Below are 11,329 nucleotides of genomic sequence, written 5' to 3'. Positions count from 1 at the left end.
GTGCCAGAGGCAGCTGATCAATGATTCTCTCATCATTGATGTTTCTATCTCTCTCTCCCTCTCCCTTCCTCTCTGAAATCAATCAAAATATCATCCTATATAATAAAAGGGTAGTATGCAAATCGACCGAATGGTGGAACGCTATGATGCGCCCTGACCACCAGGGGACAGACGCTCAACACAGGAGCTGCCCCCTGGTGGTCAGTGTGCTCCCACAGGGGGAGCGCCGCTCAGCCACAAGTTGGGCTGATGGCTGGCAAGCGCAGTGGTGGTGGCAGGAGCCTCTCCCTCCTCCGAGGTGTGCTAAGGATGTCCAACTGATGGCTTAGGCCCACTCCCTGTGGAGAGCGGGCTTAAGCCATCAGTTGGACATCCCCTGAGGGCTTCCGGACTGCGAAAGGGTGCAGGCCGGGCTGAGGGACACCCCTCCTCCCCCAGCGCCAGTGCACAAATGTCATGCACTGGGCCTCTAGTATATAATAAAAGGCTAATATGCAAATAGACTGAATGGCAGAACGACTGCTCACTATGATGCGCACTGACCATCAGAGGGCAGACACTCAATGCAGGAGCGCCACAGGGGGAGTGCTGCTTAGCCAGAAGCCAGGCTCACGGCTGCCTAAGGAAGTCCGACTGCTGTGGCAGTGAGGGGAACAGGCCTAAGCCATCAGTCAGACATTCCCCAAGGGCTCCCAGACTGCGAGAGGGCACAAGCCAGGCTGAGGGACCGCCCCTCCCCTGAGTGCATGAATTTTGTGCACAGGGCCTCTAGTATTAAAAATAAAAACAGCTGCAGAAAGTCATGTGACTCAACAACAGAACCAGGATGTGGTGTGATCATGTGCTAATCATTTGCCAAACACTGTTTACAAACTGTGACTCTTGGATTTAAATATATAGATTAGATTATAGTTGTAGATATGTAATACTTATTTATGTTGGCAAAATTACTAGTGTTCTTTCCAGCATATGGCCTATTTGCTAAAATTTATTAAAAATAACAATGAATTAATAACCAAAAACCCCCCACAACTTGTTAATTTAATTATAAGCAAATCTTGGTTAAAAGCATTTAAAATTAACGGGGTATTAATGTTCACATATGACATATGGACCGGAAATTTTGTCTGTATGTCTGTTAAATCTGAAGTCTATTAAACTGAGATTTGCAAAATTGAGGGTTTACTGTGGTTAAATAAATAATTAGAATTCCATGGAAGGATTAGTGAAAACCCAAGTATTTAGTTAAAACGCATTCTCCCCACATGGTGATGAGACTGCCAAGGAAAGAAAAAGTGATGTACAAGGAAATTTTAATCAAGTATCTGGTTATTTATAAGTTTAATTATCATGCTTCATTCTCATGCATTTAGTCTCCGTGTTTCCTTAGGCTCCTCTTGGTTGTGAGATATTTTTATAATATTTTAAACTCTTATTTTGAAATTATAAGCCCATAAGATGTTGCAAAAATAGCACCAAGTGGTATGCTGTGTTCCTCACCCATCTTCCTCCAATGGCAACATCTCACATAACTGCAGGGCATTATTAGACCTGGGAAACTGACATTGGCCCAATTGGAATTAACACAACCATGGACCAGCTGAACGCCAATGTCTGCTCTGTTCATCACATCAACATCCTCTTTTTTGGGTGTTGGTCAGTCTGTCTGAGTGTTTGCAACCCTTTGCAAAATAAAATTGCAATTCTTGCAAAGTTATAGATTTTCCTAAAGTTGATGTAAGTGATATTGGAGAACTACTCACCCCCAACTATATCAACAAATGAGCATCTGGCTGATGTAATTCTTAGACCAAGAAACATCTAAAGAAGAGGATATTATTGCAAAGAAGACAGGACAGGTGCTTAAAAGAGAATAATTTCATTATGAAAATACTAAGGCCTGCTGGGAAACTGGAAGTATCTTATATTTTTGCAAAGTTGACTCTGTGTGATCAGGTATGGAACTCGTAAGAAAAGGATGTCATATCACGCTTAAAATTTTTTTTTTTGTCAGGAAATTACACCAAAGAGAAATTATATTAGAGGCCCGGTGCACAAGATTCGTGCATGGGGGAGGGAGGTCCCATGGCCCGGCCTGCATTCTCTTGCAATCCGGGACCCCTCAGGGGATGTTGGGCCTAAACCAGCAGTTGGACATCCCTCTCGCAATCTGGGATGCTGCATGCACCAGTGACCATACTTTTCATATAGGTGAAAGGCATCTTGCTGTTGTATGGGCAACTACATTTTTTTTACCTTGATTATGAAAATTAGTACATAATATGATTCTTCTGAGCCAGTTGTACCATTTTCCCCATCTTAACACCTTTCGTACCGCTCAAGAGCTTTCTCGTGTTTCGCGCGCCATCTGTTAAGGACCGTTCACGAGTTTTCTCGTTTTTCACGCGCCATCTGTTATGGGCCTTAGATTTAACACACTTGTCTTGTCCACATGGAATGAAGCGATCTCATTGGTGGAAACCGTTCAGGTCAATCTACGAAAAACTATATAATTGCACGAACCCATAAAGCATTGCAGTTACATTGTATTTTGGTCATTCGAATAGTCGTCATCTTCAAGTTCCTGGCGCTTTTAGAAAATGTTTTACGCAGTACCATACGTTAAAAAAGTACTAGGAACTTTAATTGTTTAATTGTTTTTGTAAATAAAAATGTTATAATTATTGAAAAACAACACCTAAAGTGCATTATGATCTGTAGTTATGATGATTTAAATAGCGTGCAGTTTGCCCAAAAACGTGCGGTCCCTGGCGTATGTCTTAAGAGATTTCTATGTGGTACGAAATGTGTTAAGGGTGGAAAAACTGAAGCAGAGAGAAGTTAAGTAATTGGCTTTGTCACACAGTTATAAGTGTCAGAATCAGGGCTGACCACAAAATGTGCAAGCCAGAGTCCATGCATGTCATCGCTGCATCATCCTGTTTTTTCAGTGTTAGAGTAGCCTTGCCAGGTTTTAATTTTTAAATCTAAGAGACTGTTGCCAATATATAGGGTAGGGTCCCTAGGCCTGGCTGGCAATCCGGACCATCTTGGGGTGACCAGTGGGCGGGGAAATCATCCTCCCTCAACCCCCACTAGCACCCACCTTGGGTGGTGGCCTGGTGCCGCCTGCTGGCTGACCCTGCCCCCCGCTGGCCAGCCCTGCCCCCTGATTGCCACTGCCAGTGGTCAGTGCGCGTCATAGTGACCAGTCGTTCTGCCAGTTATTCCGCCAGTCGTTTCACCATTTGGTCGATTTGCATATTAGGGTTTTATTATATAGGATATCAGTCCTTGGTTCATCATCTGTTCAGTTTAAGAATTCGTACAGAAGTCTTTAAGTTTCATTCACCTCAATCAAATCCTTTTTTATCCTCCTTGATATTAACTGTAAAATTCTAGTCCCATTCTAACTGGATATGCTTTTACTTGACTTTTTCTGGCCCTCATAATCCTCAAAGGCCAAGAATGCCTGCCAACGTATTATATAGAGAGTGAAGGACACAATGACTAATTCTACCTGGGGGAGGTCAGGAAAGTCTTCTACTAGGTAACATTTGGGCTGAGTATTGAAGGATGTGTAGGAGTTCTCCGAGTGAAAAAGAAGATACTATGTATGCCGCTGGAGAACAGTGTGAGTTGAAGTCACGGAAGGGTGGAAATGCCGTGGTGGCTGGGAGTGGGCTGCGATGTGGCTGCAGCAGAGCGAATGGGGTGAGGGGCGGTTCTGTGCGATGGGAGATGAGGCTGTAGAGGTTATGGATATGAGCCGACGCTTTGTCCCAAGGCCGTAGGGAACCACCAGAGGGATCTGAGCTGAGACAGGACATGATCAGTGTTGCGGTTTAGAAAGACCCCTCTAGCTGCTGTGGAGGATAGTGAATTAGAGAAGATGAGGCTGAAAGTAGAAAACCACATTTACTAGTAGAGAGTGGTGGCTAAGAGCTACCCTCTAGGTTAGACCACGGTGTGGAGTCAGTTTCCACCACTGACTAGCCCTGGGACCCTTACTTAACCTTTATAAGCCTCCGCTTTTTTCCCATATCAAATAGACAACTTTTACTAAACAAGAAAACTACATTTAAAACAAAATGGAACTAGGAAAAAAGACATATGCACTAGAAAGAACTTTGCACTGTAGTGAAAAATCAAATCTCTCGCAGTAATACAATACGCCAATTCATACAATGTCAGTTAACAGAATTCTCAATGTAACACTTTAAAAGACAATATGAACACCAGGAATTTCACATCCATGGTAGCATATATAGAAGGGCATTATAAAAATGATGTCCATCCCTACAAAGCTTACAAATTTGACAGTGCTCCGTAAAAGCTTTTATACTGATATCCAAAAATTACAAACCTGTGTCCTCTAAGTTCTCTTTATAAAATCTTTATGCTCACTTTTGTACTCCTGCTATTTGTTCATACTAACCCATAGAAAAAAGAGAACAGGAAAAGAAATGCTGCAATAAACCCTGGATCATGTACCGTAATTATTGCTACAAAACATGTCTATACAATGTCATATGAACTTTGATCATGAAGAATAAAAATAAAACTCTTCAGTGACCTTAGCCTTACAATTATATCCACATAACAATATTAGACATTAAGCACCCCATAGCCATAGCTGACAAAATGTCCCACTTACCAACATTCATTCAAATACATCCTTTACACAGAGGGAGGAAAAAAGAGATAATGGGAGCTTTCTAAGGCTTCTCAAAAAAGGATTCTCATGTTTTGTGGATCTAAAAACAAACAAAACAAAAAAACAACCCAAAAAACAAAATTAATGCAGGTAAGGGTGTTACCAGAAAGTCAAGCCTGCCCAAAGGTGTTTGATGAGAATTAAAACTTAAAGCCAAGGTACCACATAATCACATTACCAGCTAGTTGGGTAATACTACATGAGTTAAATGAAGTGCTACTGCACCATAGAGCAGTTAAAATCCAGGGTGTACAAATCCAAATTGGTGGCAATGTCTATACGAAGCAAAATATTCACTATCAGCTGTAAAGTTTGCCCAAAACTGTTTGATTAAGTTACCAGATTGGACAATTTGTATATTTTAAAAAATATCAATCTCTAAAATTCCTTTTTATGGTAATGAGGCATAAGTTTTTCTTTTTATGGTAATAAGGTGTGTAAGTAAACGAGAAAATAATAGTTGGTGACTATCTTCAGAGCTCATCCCACATTTTACTTTATTTATTTAAAAAATTTTTTTATTGATTTCAGAGAGGAAGGAAGAGGGAGAGAGAGATAGAAACATCAATGATGAGAGAGAATCATTGATTAGCTGCCTCCTCCACACCCCCCACTGGGGATCAAGCCAGCAACCTGGGCATGTGCCCTTGACCAGAATCGAACCTGGGACCCTTTAGTCCACAGGCCAACACTCTATCCACAGAGCCAAACTGTCTAGGGCCCACATTTTACTTTTTAAAATGTTTAGAAAAGCCCTGGCTGTGTAGCTCGGCTGGTTAGAGTGTTGTGCTGATACAGCAAGGTTGTGGGTTCGATCATCAGTCAGGGCACATACAAGAATCAACCAATGAATGCATAAATAAGTGGAACAACAAATCAATGTTTCTCTCTCTCTCTCTCACCAATAAATAATTTTTTTTAATGTTTAGGAAAAAAAGTTTAAAAGAGTTGCCATTATTCTATCAAAAACAAACAAAACAAGCTCAATGTAATTACACAGTCACATATCACTAAAACCACATGCAGATGGACCATCATGCTTTCATCTGGTTTAACTGTCTTATCTAGTTCAATTGGGATGCTTCTCAACTTTAAAAACTGTGATAAGTGAAGATGTAACTTATTGGGTAATTTTGAATTTGGATTTAACTTTGTTGCATATTATTACCAAGTATACTTATTATGATACAGTACAGCACATCTTTCTATTAGAAAAAAGAATTATAAGATTCTTTATCAGTCTCCTTAAGTTAAAGGTGTGACATCATAAAGGGTGTCAAATGGCTGGATGTATAGTGCACACATATGTTATGAAGAATGTTCTTAACCAATCTGGTGGTTATGTTACACAGTTCCTTTCTTCACCTTTTCTTCAGTGAGTTAACTGTTTGGAGTGGAGTGACAGGACCTCCTCAGTCCAGCCCACCAGGCTGGTACTTAACATTCTTTCCAGATGATGTCAGCACCTGAAATGAACACATCCTACCTTCATCCACACAAATCATTCCACCAGCATGATCAGAATTGCCACAATAATCTGGGACTGAAAATAGAGTTACCTATCTGTTATGCCCAGATTTCAAGATCCCCAATAGACCACCAGGGAGCCAGCCGAGTCCGATAAAAAAGCAAAGAGTCTTTATTCAAGCCCAGGCTTGGCTCCCCTACCCTCCTTACTGATGCAGCAGCAAGTGGCAGAGAGAGACCCAGCCCTGTGTGGAGAGGGGTTTTATAGGGGGTTTTACCCTGGCGCAAGATGGAGGGCGTAGTCCTTACCCTGGCGCAAGATGGAGGGCGTAGTCCTTACCCTGGCGCAAGATGGAGGGCGTAGTCCTTACCCTGGCGCAAGATGGAGGGCGTAGTCCTTACCCTGGCGCAAGATGGAGGGCGTAGTCCTTACCCTGGCGCAAGATGGAGGGCGTAGTCCTTACCCTGGCGCAAGATGGAGGGCGTAGTCCTTACCCTGGCGCAAGATGGAGGGCGTAGTCCTTACCCTGGCGCAAGATGGAGGGCGTAGTCCTTACCCTGGCGCAAGATGGAGGGCGTAGTCCTCGCCCTTTCACTATCGTCACTTAGAAAAAAAAAATCATATCCATTCAGCTCCAAACGTGAAGGGAACACCAGTTATTTTCTCCCCAGCCTTGCCATCCTTCTCTGGGTCAGACCACAGCAGATCACAGAGCAGACTTGTAGGGGGGACATCGGTGGGTTCCATAACTCTCCAACTCTGCTTCCTTGATTCCAGGTTTGCTGACAGTCCTCCATGGCAACAGACCTCCTCGCTGCAATGGCAGCTGTAGGCAGGCGGTTGGGACAGTCTGTGCAGGTCGTCCACAATGTGATATTGAACCTTGGTTTGCATTCATCATAGAACCCATACATGCGATCGATGCCAGCACACTCATGGTTTCCTCTTAAGAGAAAGAAGTTCTCTGGATATTTGACTTTTTTAAGCCAATAGCAAACAAATGGTTTGCAAAGACTACTTTCCTCTATCCACATTCTCTCCTAAGAAAAGATAGTTGGCTTCTTGTGGGAAACCTCCATAGTCAGATAATCGTAGTAAATCTGTATGCTGTCCATGAATATCTCCACAAATTCTCAGTGGTGCTTTCACCTCCAAAAGAATAAGGCCTCAGCTTTTTCTTTTTTAATTTATTTTATTGATTTTTTTTTTTGATTTTTTTTTTAGAGGAAGGGAGCGGGATAGAGAGTTAGAAACATCGATGAGAGAGAAACATTGATCAGCTGCCTCCTGCACACCCGCTACTGGGTATGTGCCCGCAACCAAGATATATGCCCTTGCCCGGAATCAAACCTGGAACCCTTTAGTCAGCAGGCCGACGCTCTATCCACTGAGCCAAACCGGTTAGGGCAAGGCCTCAGCTTTTTCATCGTTATAATGGGAATGATAATAGTACCTACATCATAGGATTGTCGGGAAGATTAACTGTCAAATAATGTGCCACATAGGAAGCTAGATGAGAGCTCATTGGGAGGATTTGAATCAAGGGTTAGAATTTAGGCTGGGCAGCAATGAAGGAGGAAGGCGGATGAGAGACTCCAGAAATGTATTGGTCGAATAATTAAATGACCTGGAAACAGATTGCATGGAGTGGGAGGATGGGGTGCAGGAGGAAGGTGAGCTCCGGGTCATTGACCTGGCTGCTAGCTGGACGGAATATCATTTGGTGACTCAGGGAACAAAGAGGGAGCAGCAGGTTTTTAGTTCAGAGCCATTGGGCTTGGGTTTGAGCAAGCGTAGAGGAATGAGATGTCATCTCATAGCTTTATCTTCACGTGAAGATTCAGAGCCATTGGGCTTGGGTTTGAGCAAGCGTAGAGCAATGAGATGCCATCTCATAGATAGCTTTATCTTCATTCTAATGTGAAGTTAAAGCTATCTATGCAAGTTTGTTTACTTAATGCAAGTTTGTCATAAAGAGTTCTAGAAGGAACTATAGCACCTATCGTGGTATCTCAAATACTAGAAATTATGCCAAGCTTTTACTGTCTGGGGAACAATGGACTTTGTTCAAGAAAGGAGAGGAGGACTAAGAAAAAAATTCTAGTAAATTTCAAATGCCTTGAGATCATTTATACATTAGAAGTGATAAGGAGACTTCTAATTCTAGTGCTGTGGAGGATTAGATACCCTAATACCCAGTCCACTGGAGCAACTAAAAGGCTGGATAAAAGACTCAAATGCATCTTTTCAACACTTTGCTGATCTAGCACAAAGGTAAGGGATCAACAGAGCCCCCAGAGACCTGAAGTCAGGGATGCTGGGTGGTGAGCACTCACCAAAGCCAGCTTTTTCCGGAGGGTTTCTTCCAAACTCTGGAGAATTCGAGCTTCCCCTTTAAAGGCTGCAGCAGACGTAAGAGCCAGACACAATCTAGGGCACACCCAAGGTGAGGATTTAACAATAGATCCCTCATAGAGCTAGACCCCAGACAGAAGAAACAGCTTATGAAATTGGCCCATCTCAATCTTAGGGCTGAGTGTAGGGGAAGAAAAAAATCTCACCTGAGAATTTGTCATCATCAGGGGGTCCTCACTCATGTCTGAGCCTGAATTCATGCTACCTAAGTAGTAAACAACAAAACAAAACAACAACAACAACAAAAACTCAAGCAAAGAATTTAAAGATGTTACAAATTTGAAGTAGGGTCTCCAGGAAGTAGCAGACGTGAAATTAATCAGACACTAGTGGAACCAAACTTTACACCAGAACTTAAAGGTCACCTACAATAAAGTTCTAAAGAAATGTATAGCTCACAAACAAACAAAAAAATCGCACACAGAGAAAAGGAAGCACAGCACCAGGAGTGTAAACAAGTAGAAACAATAGATAGTAAAAACAGACCCACACACTTCAGACACCAGAGTATAACTTCAAATATGTTTAAAATCAGTGGTGTGCTCAAGGCAGCTGATGCTAGCTCACCAGAGCTGATGGTGAGCATCTCTTCCCAACTCCATGTTCAGCAGTATCATGTCGGTAGCTTGAGACTGGCTGTGGCAGGAGTATTTACACCAGAGAAGTTGGCAAACACTATAAATTAAGGTATTTATTTATATGTTTATTGATTTAAAATTTATCTTTGTAGAGAAAGTCAGTTGTTAAACCTTGACTGAAAGACCACTGAGTATATTCAAAAATTAAAAGAGAAGCTTGAGAAAAAAAAATCAGAGAACTGTTGTTGGTTTATAATCTCTTTGGAAGCTTCCTAGGTGAAATCTGAAACTGGCCCAGTACACAGAGGGCAGGGAGGGACCAAAGAAAGAGGCAGACCACTCCTGATCTAAGTAGCAGGTTTAATAAGCAAGGGAACTTATGAGGCTTGTCATGGGGAGCTGCCTGTGGAGGTCCTAACTGGGTTCAGTCATGTACCCCGGGGCCTCACATACCCAGTCCAGATAGTCTCCTCATCTCATTTCTATCTCAAGGCTGTAACCTTGGAGCAGCTCTGAGAGCAGGGAAGGCAAGCAGAGTCCACAGTCCAAAGCACAGGAGATGAGGGAGGGGCCTCCTATTGCTCCCGGGTAGTCTCGATCACCTCCCTCATCACTCCACACTTTGGACCGACTCTTACAATCTCACACACACGCTGTCTCTTCCACGTTGTGCTCTGAGCAGTCAGCAAGGGGTTTCTCTAGCACGGAGGTGGCGCATTTGGTGGAGGTCTGGCTGTATTGGAGGCAGATACCATAGCAACAATACAGAGAAAATACAGATGAAGACAATGGTTCCCCAAATCAGTGGCACCTTTTTTTTTTTTGCCAAAAGCCCTGTGGTTTAAACCATTGATTTACCAAGTCCCTTAGGCTGGGACCAGACCACTCATGGTGTCCACTTGTGTCCTCATGTGATTTAATAAAGACAACACATTATCAGACACGTCAGGTCTGAACAAACAACATTCTGTTTAGATAATGTCACAGGTGCCTCCTGGCAAGAAAGTAATCATGTCCAAGGCCACCCTATTTTGGAGGGCAGCTTTTGTCATTAGAGACATTTCAGTGATCAGTAAGGACAGGCTTTGTTGGCAACCATTCAAGGCTTGCTGGGTGAATTTAGGGTTTCTGTGAATGCTACAGCGCCCTCCAGGACGATGGAGGGAACAAAGATGGTAGCCAAACGACTGTGCCAGTGGGAAACAATGTGCCCAGCTGGCCTGGGGGAAAGGGAACCTGACCTGGATGTGCATCCATACCTGGTGGCCGGCTGAGGCAGCACCGTCGGGTGTGAGGAGAGGGACTGGGGATGGGATATGCCAGACCTGAACCCCATCTTCTCCCCTCTTTCAGTGGTTCTTGTTCCATTCCAGGCACAGTGCATTTCAGCAGGTCCAGCTTGCAGCAGGACAGCGGGATCCCAGTGCAAATGGAGAGGTTTCTCCTCACCCAGGGGAGCGAAGGAGTTCACTCATCCTGTCATCCTGGTGGGGCGTCCCATTGTAAATGCCCCAGGTGAGATGGGCTCCGTGTGCTCAGCAGCACAGCACGTTGGCCCATGGTGGGGGTTGGGGAAATGGCTGCTTCCTGGAACTTCCATCCCTTTACGGGACTGGGTGCCTCAGCAAGGGTCCCCAGTCTGACATATGGGGCAAGAGGCTTACTAGTTGATCATTCAAATGTATTAAAGCCTGGGACAGTACATTAGTCTACCCGGCCAAGGCACTTTTACTTGTTAGTAAATTAATCTGCTGCTTTAATATTCTCTTTTAACTTTTTACCAAGCCTGCCACTTGCAGGTTGTAGGGGGAGACGGAAACTCCATTCAATGTCATGCTCTTTTGCTCGGTCTTGCATATCATGACCTTTGAAATGTGACTCTTAATCACTCCCTGTTCAGCGAGGGTATCCATATGTGGTGCTCAGTGTCTCTAATCCCCTAGTGGCGGTCTGGTTTGCACGGTGACAAGAAAGCTTGGTTAAACCAGGCCTGGTGTCCACACCAACCAAGGCTTATTTAGAACCCTCACTCGCAGGGGGAGGGCCAATATAATCAATTTGCCATCCCTCACGTGTTGGGAACGCCCATGGAGAGCCTCAGACTCCTTTGGCTATTGTCTTGAATAAAATACACAGGACATGCTGGTACTG

At 43.6% G+C, this 11,329-nt stretch overlaps 1 pseudogene; it reads right to left on the bottom strand.

Moving 5' to 3' along the window:
- Positions 1-6,803: 6,803 nt before the first annotated feature.
- Positions 6,804-8,800, bottom strand: LOC102248840 (annotated as a pseudogene).
- Between the last annotated feature and the right edge of the window lie 2,529 nt (positions 8,801-11,329).

The sequence above is a fragment of the Myotis brandtii genome, unplaced genomic scaffold (genome assembly GCF_000412655.1).
Source record: "Myotis brandtii unplaced genomic scaffold, ASM41265v1 scaffold355, whole genome shotgun sequence".
NCBI lineage: Eukaryota > Metazoa > Chordata > Mammalia > Chiroptera > Vespertilionidae > Myotis > Myotis brandtii.
This window is presented reverse-complemented; position numbering and strand designations above follow the sequence as displayed.